Source organism: Populus alba, chromosome 12, assembly GCF_005239225.2.
Source record: "Populus alba chromosome 12, ASM523922v2, whole genome shotgun sequence".
Lineage (NCBI taxonomy): Eukaryota > Viridiplantae > Streptophyta > Magnoliopsida > Malpighiales > Salicaceae > Populus > Populus alba.
In genome coordinates this window covers 13,745,789-13,763,261 of record NC_133295.1, presented here as the reverse complement: position 1 = coordinate 13,763,261, position 17,473 = coordinate 13,745,789, and the positions used below count along the sequence as shown (strand labels likewise).

General features: G+C 34.7%; 2 pseudogenes; one reads left to right on the top strand and one right to left on the bottom strand.

The window, feature by feature from the left end:
* Positions 1-693: 693 nt before the first annotated feature.
* LOC118060631 (uncharacterized) lies at positions 694-9,483 on the top strand (annotated as a pseudogene).
* A 1,559-nt stretch (positions 9,484-11,042) lies between these two features.
* LOC118060633 (chaperonin 60 subunit alpha 2, chloroplastic-like) lies at positions 11,043-15,662 on the bottom strand (annotated as a pseudogene).
* Positions 15,663-17,473: the final 1,811 nt, after the last annotated feature.

Here is a 17,473-nt window from a genome sequence, read left to right as displayed (position 1 = left end):
CTCAGGCTGAATGGACCACGTATCAGTGTGTAATTTATTATTATTATTTTCAAATCAAATATATAATAATTAAAAAAATTATTAAATTCAAATAAAAATTTATAATAGTATTTAAGTCAGAGTAATTACATCTAATAAAAAAAATTTGAAGTGTAAAAAAAACATAAAGAAAAAAAAAATGCCAACAAAGAACAAGGCCCATCACTTATCCCAAAAGCATATAGCAGGCAGACCCTCGTAACTAGTCCTGTTTTATTTCTATTTTAAAAAAAAAAAAAATATGAGAAGTTGTTTGTTATAATTTAAAAAATAAATATATCTCTTAGTGATCTTTAATTTGTCAAGTGCACTAAAATGATTTGATGTAAGACTATTAAAAAAATACATATTAAAATAATTTGTTGTTCAAGTATCATAAAAACACTAAATCACTATTAAAAAAAATTCTAGTTCTTTTTAGTGTTGTACGGAAATTAGCCTTCGGTAAAGTGTTCATGTGTACATAAGCATTTCATAATATATTTTTTATTTTTATATTAACATATAAAAACTATCTAATAACATAAAAAAAAAAATAACAAAACATCAATTCAACCACAACCATAACACCAAATAGACTATAAAACTACAACTACAATACCAAATAGGGTGTTTGAGAGTTTGATTAATTTTATATAGCATATCAAATTAATTTAATAATATTAAAAAAAATTAATTTTTAAAAAATAATCAAATATCTAGAAAGAAACACGGTTTGAACGTTCCACGATGCTCTGAACAACTAGACGGTGGTGGCTGGAGATTGTCAGGAAAACAATAAAAGTTGAAGAGCAAAGTTTTATGTTCATATTTGGAAATACCTAGGAAAGACTCCATGGCTCCTCCCTATGTGACCCTGATATATGGTTTTTGCTCATCCTGATCAAGCAAAACCATAAAGACCATGGCATCTATGTCCAAAAAACCAGTATCCATAGCATCCCAGTATTCCTTGTTCTCCACTGCTCCTTTCTTGGTTTACTTTTTGTTTCTTTTAGCTTGTGCTTTTTCCCCTTCTTCTTTTGCTGAAGCTACTATAGGAGATCAAGTCACACAAGGATGGAAGGAAGCAGAAGCACTTCTAAAATGGAAAGCAGATCTTGACAATCAAAGCCAGTCTCTCCTGTCCTCATGGGCTGGAGACAACCCCTGCAACTGGGAAGGAATCACTTGCGACAAGCCTGGTAGCATCACGAAGTTAAGTCTTCAGGATTGTAGTTTGAGAGGTACGCTTCATGGTCTCCAATTCTCATCCTTTCTGAACTTGATCGAGCTTAATCTTCGGAATAACTCACTCTATGGGACCATTCCTTCACATATCAGTAATCTTTCCAAGCTCATTGTCCTTGACTTGTCTCAAAATCAAATTTCTGGAAGCATTCCATCCGAAATAGGTTCATTGACAAGCCTTGAGTTATTTTCTCTGATGAAAAACCTCATCAGCGGTTCTATCCCGTCTAATTCTATAGGAAACCTAAGCAACTTAGTGTATCTTTATCTTAATGACAATGAACTTTCTGGTGCCATACCACAAGAAGTTGGAAGAATGAAATCTCTCGTATTGCTTAATTTGTCAAGCAACAACCTTACTGGTGCTATTCCTTCGTCCATAGGAAACTTGAGTAACTTGGTTTATCTTGACCTTTGGAAAAACAAACTCTCTGGTTCAGTCCCTGAGGAAGTAGGAATGCTTGAGAATCTGCAAACACTTCAATTAGGAGGGAATAGGCTTGATGGTACCATCCACACTTCCATAGGAAACATGAGATCTCTCACTGTCCTTGATTTGAGAGAGAATTATCTCACCGGTACAATACCAGCTTCTATGGGAAACTTAACAAGATCTCTTACTTATATTGACTTGGCATTTAATAACCTGACCGGTACGATCCCTTCATCTTTAGGAAATTTGAGAAACTTATCCTTTCTTTACCTTCCTTCAAACAATCTTTCAGGTTCTTTTCCTCTAGAGTTGAACAATCTCACACATCTGAAGCATTTTTTATGTAAATTCTAATAGATTTACTGGACATTTACCAGACGACATATGTCGTGGTGGACTCCTTTCGTCGTTGTGTGTTATGGACAATGACTTCACAGGACCTATCCCAAAAAGCTTGAGAAATTGCACTAGCTTGGTGAGACTCAGAATTGAGAGAAACCAGCTCAGTGGAAATATATCTAATGATTTGGTTGTTTATCCAAATATGACCTACATAAATTTGAGTGATAACGAATTCTATGGCGAACTTTCTTGGAAATGGGAGCAATTTCAGAGTCTGATGACTCTAAGAGTCTCTAACAATAGAATATCTGGTGAAATACCAGCTGAGCTTGGAAAGGCAACTCGACTGCAAGCGATTGATCTCTCTTCAAATCATCTAGTTGGGGAGATTCCTAAGGAACTGGGAAAACTGAAGTTACTTGAACTCACTCTTAACAACAACAATCTTTCAGGTGATGTCACTTCAGTTATCGCAACGATACCTTACATTACAAAGCTTAATTTGGCAGCAAATTATCTGAGTGGATCGATTCCCAAACAACTTGGAGAGCTCTCAAATCTATTATTCTTGAATTTCAGCAAGAATAAATTTACAGGTAATGTTCCTCCCGAGATGGGAAATTTACGGTCTCTTCAAAGTCTTGATCTTAGTTGGAATTATCTCCAGGGATACATTCCACCGCAGCTTGGACAGTTCAAACATCTAGAGACATTGAACATCTCCCACAACATGATGTCTGGTTCTATACCGACCACTTTTGCGGACTTGTTGAGCTTGGTGAATGTGGATATATCCTGCAATGATTTAGAGGGCCCCGTTCCTGAAATTAAAGCTTTTATTGAGGCTCCATACGAGGCTATCAGAAACAACAACTTGTGTGGCCGTTCTGCAGGTTTAAAGCCTTGTGCTGCATCTACAGGCGATAAAACTGCTTCTAAGAAGGATAGAAAAAAGGTTGTCTTAATTGTCTTCCTTCTCTTGGGACTCTTTTTTCTGTGTTTAGCCTTGATTGGAGGTTTCTTAACCCTTCACAAAATTAGAAGCAGGAGGAAAATGTTAAGGGAGGCACGACAGGAAAATCTGTTCTCAATATGGGACTGTTGTGGGGAAATGAAGTATGAGAACTGTTGACAATTGTGTTGCTGTGTTTTGTGCAGGTGAAGGGATGCACAATCAAGAACAACAATGCTGGTATTGAAGAACACGAATTACACACAAGGTGTTTGATAAAATGTCTCAGTGAGTATTTCATTAACTGCATGTCTTTAAATACAACAAACCTCCCTAGTTATCAGCCACTAACTGTAGTGGACAATTTGCTGTCACTAGCCACTAACTGTAGTGGAGAATATGCTGCCACTAATCTCAGCAACAACATCAGAAAAACAAGGGATTTACTTTAACAAAATCAAAACAGAAATGAAAGAAAAGAAAACAAACAATACTTGATTAAACAACATGAAACACTAGAGTTAAAAATGTCAATTGTCTAACACTCCTCCTTGACATTTTGACGACAAATTCCAATCATTTGTCTTAATGTCTCAAATCTCTCTTTAGGTAGTGGTTTGGTAAATATATCTGCAAGTTGTTCTTCGGAAGAACAATGAATCAGCATCACTTCATTAGATTGTTGAACTTCTCTAATAAAATGAAACTTGATTTTGATTATGCTTTGTACGTCCATGAAAGACTGGATTCTTTGAAATTGATACTGCAGAACTGTTATCACACATGATTTTAGTAGCTTCAACCTGTTCATGTCCCAAATCCTTTAACATTTTCCTCAACCAAATTGCTTGGTTGACAGCAGCGGCAGCAGCAATGTACTCTGCTTCTGCAGTGGATTGAGCTGTTGTCTCTTGCTTCTTTGAACTCCAGGTGAAGACACCTGAATTGAGTGAGAATAAATACCCTGAAGTGCTTCTTGAATCATCAACACAGCCTCCCCAGTCACTGTCAGTATAGCCTTTTAGTTCCACAGCCCCTTCTGATGATCTTGGACAGAAAATACCAAGATCAATGGTACCTTTGATGTATCTAAGTATCCTTTTTGCTGCAATGAAATGAGTCTCCCTTGGAGAATGCATGAACCTTGAAAGAATACTCACAGCAAATAATATGTCAGGTCTACTTGCTGTAAGATATTGAAGGCTGCCAATTAAGCCTCTATACAAACTTTCATCCACTTTTTCAGATTCATCATCCTTGCTAAGCTTGATACTTGTTGTCATAGGAGTCCCCACTGGTTTACAATCCTCCATTTTGAATCTTTTTAGGATGTCTGAAGCATACTTCTTTTGGCATGTAAAAATGCCATTGCTGGATTGCATCACTTCCATTCCAAGGAAGTAATTCATCATTCCAAGGTCAGACATCTCAAACATCTTCTTCATTTCATCTTTGAACTCTTGGATCATTCCAAGTTCACTTCCTGTGATAAGCATATCATCTACGTAAATAGATACAATTAGAAAATGGTTACCACATGATTTCACATACAAAGTTGCTTCATTTTGGCTTCTGCTGAACCCAAGTTGAAGCAGATGTGTGTCCATTCTGTCATACCAAGCTCGGGGAGCTTGTTTCAACCCATACAAGGCCTTCTTAAGTAGATACACATGATCTTCTTTATCTTTAACAGCATACCCATCGGGTTGCTCTACAAAGATTTCTTCAGCAAGAAATCCATTCAAGAAGGCAGACTTGACATCAAGTTGGTGAATCTGCCAAGAGTTATGTGCTGCAAGTGTAATGAGAAGTCTAATAGTATCATACCTTGCTACTGGAGCAAAGGTCTCTAGGTAGTCCACACATATTGTTGAGCATAGCCCTTTACCACCAATCTAGCCTTGTGTTTGCATACTGACCCATCTGAATTGAGTTTTGTTTTGAAAACCCATCTTACACCTATCACCTTGTGATGCTTAGGCCTTTCAATCAGCTGCCATGTTGCATTTTTGTTGATCATTTCCATTTCTGCCTCCATTGCTCTCCTCCATGCTGGAAATTCTTTGAGCTTCAGTATAGCTGGTTGGTTCTAGGATTGCCATGTTGCATCTTAGGTGAATATCTTCCAATGATCTTGTGCCTCTAACTGGAAAATCATCCACTGATTCATCAGCTACTGGCTGGGGCTGAATGGTGAATGGTTGATCAGAAATCATATTTTTCTGATGTTCCCAATCCCATGTGATTGCTTCATCAACCTTCACATCTCTGCTGAGAATTACCTTCTCTGTTTGTAAGCAAAGAATTCTGTATCCTTTGGTTGTTATTCCATAACCCACAAGAACTCCCTTTGAGCTTTGTTGTCAAGTTTGCTCCTCTTTGGCTCAGCTATATGATAATAGCATATGCTGCCAAAGATTCGAAGATGATCTACAGCAGGTTTAACACCATTCCAGCCTTCGTATGGTGTCTTGTCCTCCAGTGCTTTGGTTGGAAGTCGGTTCAGCAAGTAACAGAGGTATTGACTGCCTCTGCCCATAATTTGTTTGGCATTTTCTTTTCAAGTAAGAGACATCTAGCCATCTCCATTACTGTCCTGTTCTTCCTCTCACATACACCATTTTGTTGTGGTGTGTATGGTGTAGTGTACTGGTGCACAATGCCTCTGCTGTTGCAAAACTCAAGAAACTGATTTGAAGTATATTCAGTACCATTGTCAGATCTTAAGCATTTAATTAGCATGTCACTTTGATTCTCAACTAAAGCTTTGAATGTTTGAAAGATTGTAAATACTTCACTCTTAAATTTGATGAAATACACCCAACACATCCTAGTATAATCATCAATAAAGAGAATGAAATACTTGTTACCACATAATGAGGCTGTCTTCATAGGTCCACACACGTCAGTGTGGATGAGCTGAAGTTTTGGCTGGCTCTCCATGCTTGCCTTTTAGGAAATGGTGGCCTTGATTGCTTGCCAAGTTGACATGTTTCACACAATTGAATCTCACCATTCAATGTGGGCAATGCTGCAACCATTTCCTTTTGTTTCAAAATTGACAAGCCCTTTTGATTGAAATGTCCAAATCTTTTATGCCAAAAGATTTGAAACATCCTGAGTAGCACTCACATATGCATGATTGGATACTTTATCCCAGTCAACAAACAAAGCTTCTGTTTTTTCATCTTTACACAGAACATTTGTTCTCCAGAAGGATCAAAGATAATGCATTTATGATCCTTAAACTGAAGAGAATAGTTTTTCTCCATCATTTGTCCAACACTCAACAAATTTTGACTGATTTCAGGTATAAATAACACATCAGGAATGATTTTGATACCTGAACTTGTTTGAACATTTACTGACCCTCTGCCTTTGACCTCCAGAAATTCTCCATTGCCAACCTTTACTCTGGATTTGTAAGATTCATCAAGGGTTTTGAAACATTTCCAGCATCATTGCACAAATGATGTGTGCATCCACTGTCAATAAGCCAAGTATCAGCTGGATCATTTGTTGAGAAACAAGTGACAGCAAAGAATTGCTCCTCCTGTGTATCAACTTCATCTGCTAGGTGAGCTTGTTGAGGTTTTGGATCTGATTTTTTGAACTTGCAGACCTTTGTGATGTGCCCTGATTGCTTGCAATTTCCACAAATTGCATCTGGCCTCCACCAACAATATTTTTCTGAATGTGTGTTTCTTTTGCAGTGAGTGCAAGGAGGAAAACTTCTTTTGTTTTGAAGCTTCACTAGTGCTGCCCCCTTCATTTCTGCCTTTGAATCTCAGATTAGGCAACTTCTTTCCTTTTCCAGCTTGTTGTTTTTGCACATAAAAGGCTCCTTCAGTCAATCTGTCTTGCCTGATTGTTCTTCGTTGCTCCTGTGCTTGAAGAGCACTCATTAGTTCACCTAATGAGATTTTACTGAGGTCCTTTGATTCTTCTAGAGAGGAGATTTTGGATTCAAACCTCTCAGGAAGAGTCACAAGAACCTTCTCCACAATCCTAACTGTCAGGAAAAGTCTTCTCCAAGTAATCTGATGTTGTTGATAATTAGTGAAATTCGATCAGAATACTTAGAGATTGTTTCATCTTCTTGCATGTTAAGTGCCTCAAAATCTCTCTTCAAATTCAGCACTTGCATTTGCCTTGTTCTGTCACTGCCTTGGTATTCTTCTTTTAGTTTGTTCCAAGCCTCTTTGGCTGAATTACATGCCATAATTCTGTAGAAAATGCTTTCTGCCACAGCATTTTGGATGATTGATTTCGCCTTGGATTTCTTTGTCTTTTCCTCACTGCTGAACTTGATTTGAGCCATAGTGGGATTTGTTGGTAAGGGAGCTACTGGTTTGTCTTCGGAAACAATTTCCCAAAGATCATAAGCTTCAAGAAAAGCTTGCATCTTCACTGACCAAATATGGTAGTTTTCACCAGTAAATATAATGGGGGAGTTTAAAAGTAAGTTGTTGGATGTCATTTTTGAGATTTTGAAAAAAAAGGTGTTTTGGTCCTGTAAGATCTGAGATGCTCTGATACCACTGTTGACAATTGTGTTGCTGTGTTTTGTGCAGGTGAAGGGATGCACAATCAAGAACAACAATGCTGGTATTGAAGAACACGAATTACACACAAGGTGTTTGATAAAATGTCTCAGTGAGTATTTCATTAACTGCATGTCTTTAAATACAACAAACCTCCCTAGTTATCAGCCACTAACTGTAGTGGACAATTTGCTGTCACTAGCCACTAACTGTAGTGGAGAATATGCTGCCACTAATCTCAGCAACAACATCAGAAAAACAAGGGATTTACTTTAACAAAATCAAAACAGAAATGAAAGAAAAGAAAACAAACAATACTTGATTAAACAACATGAAACACTAGAGTTAAAAATGTCAATTGTCTAACAAGAACATCATCGAGGCTACAGAGGAATTCGACTCCAACTATTGTATTGGAGCAGGAGGGTATGGAGCTGTTTACAAAGCTGTGCTGCCAACAGGAATGGTGGTTGCTGTGAAGAAATTCCACCAGTCACAAGATGGTGAGATGACTGGTTTGAAAGCTTTCAGAAGTGAGATTCAAGTCTTACTAAGTATAAGACACCGAAACATTGTGAAGTTGTATGGTTTCTGTTCACATAGAAAGCACTCGTTTTTGGTTTGCGAGTTCATAGAAAGGGGAAGTTTGAGAATGACTTTGAACAGTGAAGAACGAGCAAGGGAATTGGATTGGATTAAAAGGCTAAATATTGTGAAAGGAGTAGCCAATGCTTTGTCCTACATGCACCATGATTGCTCACCCCCTATTATTCATCGAGACATTTCGAGCAACAATGTCCTCCTGGATTCAAAATATGAAGCTCGTGTCACTGACTTTGGCACAGCTAAGCTCTTAATGCCTGACTCGTCCAACTGGACATCAATTGCTGGAACTTATGGATACATGGCTCCAGGTATGCAGTTTGGTTACATAATCCATTTCCTATTAAGTAAATCTTTCTTACTGTTTCCAATGCAATAAAGCACGATTGAATACTTTGATTTGCAGAGTTAGCCTTCACAATGAAAGTGGATGAAAAATGTGATGTCTACAGCTTTGGTGTGTTAACATTGGAAATAATCATGGGAAGGCATCCGGGAGATTTCATCTCAGCTTTGCTATCACCATCATCCTCTCCAACATCATTGCCAACGAGTCAGCCTACAATCTTGAAGGACGTACTGGACCAGTGCATACCACCTCCTGAACATCGAGCTGCATCGGGTGTGGTCTATATTGCCAAACTAGCATTTGCATGCTTGCTTGCTGATCCACGGTCTCGGCCAACAATGAAACAAGTCGCTTCTGACCTCAGCATTCAATGGCCCCCATTGTCAAAGCCATTCTCCAGGATAGAATTGAAAGACGTTTTGTTACCCAGAAATTCCACAGGCTGAACATTTATCCAATCATTTTACTGTCATTCCTGTGTATCATTCTCCTTTAGCTTTTCCCCTATCTATGGTCTCCTTCCCGGCCTTGTGATAGGAATACAGACTACAGAGTTCAGGTTAATTTTGTACTTTGCTTTGGTTTACTGGACGGCCAACGGGCCTTGTCATCGGAGAATTCTGTAATTTTGAAAGACTTTCACAGGTTTCTGTGATCATATTGAATTATAAGTGCTGTATGCTGAATCGAGCTACGATCAAACCAAAACCCTACAGCAACAAAACAGAGCGTCTCTGTACCAAAGAAAAACAGAGCGTCTCTGTATCTTTCCCTTCCTCGTGGGCTTCGAAAATCGTAATCGTGCTTCACTGAAATAAAGCCATTGGTATCCTTCCAGGATCAAGACACTCCAAAATTAAAGAATATTCCATAACCTTCACGAAAATTAGAAAATATGATTTCATATACCTTATCTTAGCCCTCAAGCAAACTCCAACAAAACTTTACAAAAACCCTAATCCAATACTCCTCCCTCACCCATTCCATAACTTGAACAACGATACACTGTCTCATTGTAGACAATAAACCCAAGTCAGGTCTCTTCTTTGAACTCATCAAAAAGAAGATAAAAACCGAAAACATCCCAATTAGTGAAGTGCTTGTGGTTTCAAAACTAAAGTCTAATTTTGGACAACTTGAAGCAAAACACAAAGCAAAAGTTATGCGACATGTGTTTTTTAGTGGATTAAAAGGTTGTTGGCTTTGTAAAGAAACTTCTCAGGATGAAGAGGGATTGGAAAGATCAAATCAGAACATTGTCAAAAAATAATGATATTGGATAAGGATCCTAAAGATCCAAGTGATATGGTTAAAGTTGAGACAATTTGGATGGCGAGAGAGGAGGGGGAGAGGCGATTTGGATTTCAAAACTAAATTTTATGCACAATCCATGCTAAACAAGTTAAATACAAAGGTTATTTAAAACAAAAAAAAAAAAAAAAACACCATAACAAAAGATTGGAGTCCTGTCTTATGTCTTTATATTTCTTATGAAAAAAAACACAGAGCAGAAAATTCATCCCTGTTACTGAACTAATTCAGCTTTAAGAGCCTAATGTCTAGCAATAATTCTACGCACTTGTAGCCAGAATTGTCACTATGCTCATCTATTTTTCCGAATTGTGTTGTACAATAGTTAGTAACTCTTAATAAGAGCTTGATCACGAACCATGATTACAGCCACACCACCAGATAATTTAGCATTTCTCTCAGAGCGTTTTTGAGGAGGCAGCATTATCTGTTTCAGCAAGATCCTTTCTTATCTGCAGAATTATTGCCTGAATTTCAGCTTTAGTTGATGGGTCAGCAACTATGGTTGTTGAATTACTTGTTATGGTAACTTTTCGAGCAACACTAAGTTGATCCGAGGTTACACTTTCGAGTGTCAACACAAAATCACCCGAGAGAAAATGAGCACCTGATGAGTCTAGTACGGCATGAATTACACAGCATGTTGGAAGCAATGACCTACCTATGAATAGTCATATGAGAACAAAATATAATCTTGGCAAGCATCCAAGTAAACAATTTATTTTTCTAGAGCAAAAAAGTAGTGATAATTTTTTTAATTGAGAGCTAGGTAATCATAAAATGATTTTACAATCTTAGCTAGAATCCAAGTAAAAAGTTTATTATTTCTAGTGGACAAAAAAAAAAAAAAGGTAAAGATTTTTATAATTGAGAACTAGGTAATCATCAAAGGACTTCTTTATTACCATGACGAACTTGCAAGTGTATTAAACATGCATGGGTTATGTCACGACCCGGTTCCTTGATCCAAAACCGGCACATAGATAATGTTTCCCTTCAGGGTTCCATACTTATGTGAACCCAAACTTATATACAAACTTATCATTTAAATAACTCAATCAGAGTTCAACGCAGCACTAATAACAAAATTAACTTTATAATATAATTTGATTGTCTTAATACAAGAGTTAATACAAATTCATAGCTATGGAGCACTAACTAGACATAAAGAAAAAATATTGATTACAACCAAAAGAGCAAGTTTAGAAAGTCCAATAAAAATGACCCGCTAACAAGGTATGAGCTTGAAAAAGATAAATAATAAAAGGGTGGGTTCAACAACTATATGAGTAGATAACGTTCAATTTACATACACAAAGTAATACAATAATAAGAAATATATATACAATTACGACTTTAGGTTCTTAGAGGAAGGTTTCTTAAATAGACCATAACAAGAATATCATAAGGTAAAGCTTGTCAAAAAATCAAAATGCAATGAACATGTGGCTCCGTACTATGGGATGATCAGTCCACACAAGTTGATGACTCCCCCAACCAACTAGGGTTCAGATACAATATGCACAAAGACTAACACTACCCTATTAGCATGGGTATTCTAACTATTATACCATAGGTTTATATCATAATAAAAAAAACAAATTCATATCTCAAGACTCAACTCATAACATCAATCAAATGAGAAGCTATCAATTCGAAAGTCAATTCAAAATATATATTGGTTCATATCAAGAATTCAGATTCAACAATTGATCATGCTTTATCATAACATGGATAATAATCAACATATATATTATCAAGAAGCATGATCCAATTCATATTAACAACTCAAATATTTATAATATTTCTCATACATATGGAAAATTATCTACTCACCCGACTCAAAGTGAACAGAACTCGAAAGTAGATACCGAAAGAAATCATATTAATGTTCCGCAAGTAGAATATCAGGATTATCTGAATACAAAGGAGATATATTCGAAAACGACTCGAAAAGAATGTACAACCTATTTAATACACTTAACTAAAGATCTATTTCATAACCTTATATGTTTTTGAACTAAAGTAGTTATGTGATGTTTTGAAAATGAAAGAGAATAAGAAAAGACAACAAAGTCCTTGGAGGTTTAAAAGTATGTATAAATGAATAAGAGGTATTGTAGTAATTGAACAAAGAGTTGATAAATATAAACAGGAAAAAAAAAAAAAAAAAAAGATCTAAATTCTTAGAGAGAAAACCGTGAGAGGGAAAGAAGAAGAGAAAAGAGGAAAAAATAAAGGAAGGAGAAGAAAGTTAGAGAAAATAAGTTTAAAAGGTAAGATTTAAGCTTTGATGTGTATAAATGTTTTTTTTTTTAGCTTTAAATTTCTATTTTGTTGAATATTAGGGTTTTGAAGATTTTTTTTTTTTTGGTTGATTGATACATTGATTTGAATGTTATGAGTTGATTGTTATGGGTAATAAGTTATTTAGTTGATTTTGGAAGATTTTAGGTAAAGATGATTGTTATAAGTTATGATTTGTTTAAATGATGAAGTTGAGATAGAAATCTTGATATATCAGTAGGTGATTTGTGGAAATTATGGGTTTGAGGTTGAAGATGATGAAATTTCAGTTTGGTCCCTTGATTTGTGAAAATTTCAGTTTAGTTCTCAAACTTTAGAAAAATTACAGATAGGTCCTTGAGGCATAATCCAAGATTTTTAACGGAATTAAAGATTAATTATGGGTAAAATTCCAGTATAGTTGTGAATTTATGAAATTTTTAGTTTGGTCCTCCAATTTGACAAAATTACAATTTGACCTTAAAATTTTGATAAATTTTCAAAATGGTCCTTAGAGCATAATTAGAGATTCTGAACAGAATTGAGTATGAATTATGGGTAAAATTCCAGTATAGTCATGAATTTATGATATTTTTAGTTTGGTCCTTCAAATTGATAAAATTACAATTTAACCCCTAAAAATATGATAAAATTTTCAGATTGGTCCCTAGCTGTAATATTAGCTTTTCTAGATTGGTTTGATGAATAATTGAGGGACCATTCTGTAATTTTTCTCATAAATCAACCTCAATTCTATCTAGAATCTCTAATTATGCTCTAAGGAACAATTATGGAATTTTATCAAATTTTTAGGGTCAAGTTGTAATTTTGTCAAATGAGATGACCAAATTGAAAGTGTCATAGATTCATAGCTATACTGGAATTCTATCCATAATTCATCTTTAATTATGTTCAGAATCTCGGATTATGCTATAGAGACCAATCTGTAATGTTTTCAAAGTTCGGTGACTAAACTGTAATTTTCACAAATTAAGAGACCAGACTGTAATTTCATCATCTTCAATCTCAAACCTAGAATTTCCACAGATCACCTACTGATATATCAAGATTTCTAACTCAAATTCACCATTTAAACAAATCATAACTCAAAATCATCATGTTTACCTAAAATCTTCCAAAATCAACTAAATAACTAATTACCCATAACAATCAACCCCTAATATTCAAATCAATTCATCAATCAACCCAAAATAAAATCTTCAAAACCCTAATATTCAACAAAACAGAAATTTAAAGCTAAAAGAAAACACATTTATGCATATAAAACATAAATCTTACCTTTATACTTATTTTCTCAAACTCTCCTCTCCTTCCTTTATCTTTCTCTCTTTTCTCTTCTTCTTCTTTCCCTTTTATTCTCTCCTGCCGTCACTCACCCTAAATTTTCAGATCCCTTTTCTTCTTTTTTTTCTATTTATATTTATCAAGTTTTATTCAATTACTACAATACCCCTTATTCATTTATACCTACTTCTAAGCCTCCAAGGGCTTTGTTGCCTTCTTCTACTCTCATATTTTTTCGAACATCACAGGTCACACGCACACATACAAGAAGAGCAACCAGTGGAACACAGACATGCACAAATAGGAAGGCTCGTGAAGGCAACACAAACCGAACTTGCCAAGGAAGATAGATGGTTCAATAACCTATATCTCAATATATTTAAATGTAGTACAACTAAGAATAACCAATTAAGTCGGAAAGAAAGAGGCCAGTTCACCTGTCATAAGAGCAATGTCTTGCAACAATGCTGCTTTCTTTCGATCTCCAAATCCAGGGCATTTGACAACAGCAACGTTGAGCAAACCTCGCATTGTGTTCACCTCTAGTGTTTCCAAAACCTGCTTTGGGATATCCTTAGCAATGATTAACAGTGGGACACTTAGCTGCATAGTCTTTTCCTATACAGGATCAATTTCTTGGACATTTGCAATCTGCTGATCCGTTACAAGGACCTTGGCCTTGTCAAACTCCACCAAAGATTTTTCCTGGTTTGTGATGAATTGGGGCGGCATATAACCCTTGTCAATCAGCAGAGAGAGAGCACCAAACTTACATCATAATGAAAAAAATATATATCCATGCATCAATAACAGAGAAAAAGTTGAAAATTTTATATATGCATGGGAGCCAGAGGGTTTACGCAGTATTGCTACCCGGTTACTACCCTGCCAAATATGAAAAGCAGAAGCTCAGTCATCCTAAATATTTACAGATGCATGGATGGTTTATCCATTCCAGCTATGACTGACAGTGATATGACATCAAAACTTCTACCATAGACTTTGGCATTATGCCAGTTTTTCAGTGATTTATCAGACATATTTTTCAAACCATATTAAAAACTAGAATCAGCTTAATCACCTTCATTCCTTCTATTATCACAGACGTATCTGAGGTCGAAGATGATTCAAGAGAGATTACCCCATCAGAGCCGACCTCCTCTATAGTTTCAGCAATTAAGTTCCGAACGTATTCATCATTTCCAGCAGAAATTGAAGCAACCGCTGCAAGGAGAAGAAATTCTAAATTTTAGTTTCCAGGCCAAAATGAAGGTTTTGAACAAAATCTAAACAAAGAAGCTGGAGAAACCTTTTATATGATCCTTCCCTTTTACTGGAAAGCTATTTTCTTCAATACCTTGACCAAATCTTTGACAGGCACATCCATTCCTTTCTTTACAGAAACAGGGTTAGCCCCAAAAGCAACTGCCAACATTGCTGTTTCGATCATTTCACAAGCCAAGATAATAGCAGTAGTAGTGTCATCTCCAGCCAAATCATTCATTTTACTAGCAACCTGCAATAAGTCACTTCAATATCACATATTAATCATCAGCCAACATCAAAGAACACATCAACAAAATATTAGGGAGAGGATAATGTAGCAACCATGAATGACCTCTTGGATTAACATTGCTCCAGCATTCTCATTGAACCCAGAAGCTCGATAGCTTGAGCTATTGCAACACCATCATTACTTGTTTTAGTGTATTAGACTCCGAAAGGACAACATTATGCCCTGCGTAAACACATATCACTGGCTTAGAAACATCACTGTCAATAAAGACTGACAAATTACACAAGAAATGAGATAACTAGTAGTCACAATCCTATTCTTTGAACAGAACAAGATGTAAATCTTAAGAGAAAAATGAAGATAGAAGAAAAAGAAAGAGAGAAAAAGAAGTAAATGCCAGGTTGACTTTAGGTCCTGAAGTGAGGGAAACAGCAACAGCAAGCTTATCAATTCCTGCCTGCAAGGCTTCTCTGCATTCTTTACCAAAAGATATCTTCTTTGGACCTGCTCTTACCACTAATTTCTTCACTGTTCGATGGTTTCTCCATAGCCCACTTTTCCTATGTTCCCACCAAAACACTGCAACAATATTCCATATTTATACATCAAAATCAAAACATTCACACACCCACATGTTTATGAACTCAGACACAAACACAAACAGAGAGAGGGGGAGGGGGAGAGAGACTTGCAGAGAAGAGGGGTTGTTGAGGAAGGGCAAGGGGTTTGGAGATGGAGCGAAGGAGAGACATTTTTCTGGTTATTCGTTTGTTGAGCGCAGTGGGATTTGAGAATTTAGGGCGGGTTATAAAGATTAAAGAGTGATTGTTTTTGGGTTTGAAAGGTTTTTTATTATTATTTGAAATTTTTTATTTTTATTTAAAATTAATTTATTTTTTTTATGTTTTGGTATTAATAATATTTTTTTAAAAAAATAACCAGAAAATTTTAAAAGCATAAAAATATTAAAATATTAACTTGCTAGTTTATTTTAGGTTATGCTCGAAGATGTGGATTTAAGAGACAAACCGTGGTCACTATTCGGATTTACTAACTTGCTAGTTTATTTTTATGATTAAAAAGTGTTTTTTATAAAAATATTAAATATATATATATATATATAAAATTTTAAATTATTTTAATATATTAATATTAAAAATAATTTTTTAAAAAAAATTAACTCCAGTAAAAATCCATTTTCCGCAATCAAACTATTCAGCTACTATGCTGCTATCTAGTTGTCCAATTGTGCTCTTTTACTTACGGGGGTCCAAATTAGCTGTAGCCCAAGAGGTCTAATCGTTCATGTTCAGAGAATGATGAGGAAAAATCAAGTATTGTACAAGTGAAGTAACACGTAATGGTAGTTCATTGGTCAAGGGATGGGATAATTAAACTTACAAAATTATATATTTTTTTGATGTTTCATGATATACTTCTTCTCAAGATTCACAGATCGCGCTTCAACTGATAATTAAATTGATTTTGTTAAGTATTTATTTAATATTTATCTTATCTCTATATGAATACAAAGTACTTGTATTGTAATCCCAAGAGTTCATGTACGATAATTTAATTAATGTTTATTTGAATTCTTTTTTTATTTTGTTATCGTATTTCCCATCTAATTTTAGAGAAAAAAAAGACAAAATATTTCCCAAATATAGATGTTTATTTAATAGAAGATGTTTTGTTTAAGTTAATTGAAGACAAATAAAGGTTTTAATCATTTTAATTTAAAACAAATTAGTGCTTTAAATATAACTTTTAGAGCACAAATTAAAATATTTTTTTATCTTTATTTTTTATATGAATGATATCTAGGATAAAATTACAAAAAGATGCTATTGAAGATTATTTACATTGAAATTGGAGAGTAATGGTTTTATTTATTTATATAATCAGCAAAAGTATCAGGACAACGAAGGCCCACTAAATCATGGGCCGAGAACCAATGTATTGCAATTGCATGTTCTTCAGCCCATAAATTGGAAAATTCTAAATTCAAACCCTTTAATTTTGTATCACTCAGAACTATTTTATCGAGTTATATCAATCAGTTGGTCTTGTTTTAGTATTCTTTAATTGTTTTCCTAATAATTGATATTTTCAAAAGAAAAAAACTCATGCAGCATTAATATTATAGCATTATTTGTTTATATTTATTTTATACTTAAACACAAAAACACAATTTTTTTAAATTTAGTGTTGCTATAATCTGATTTTAAAATATAGATTAAAAATTAGACGGATTAATTTAGGTTAATCAAATTAAACAAAACTATGTCGTTTTAATAATTTTTTTAAAAAAAATTAAAATATCATCTTTTTAAAATTATTTAAAAAAAAACTCATGCAGCATTAATATTATGGCATTATTTGTTATATTCATTTTATAGTTAAACATAAAGTTATTAAATTCACTACATTATATAATTTGGTTTCAAAATCTAGATTATAATTTAGACTGAAGTTGATAAAATTAATTAAAATTGTATTGTTTTAATAAATCCAGTTAGTCAGGTTAATAAAAACTATGTTATTTTAATAAAAAATTTAAATT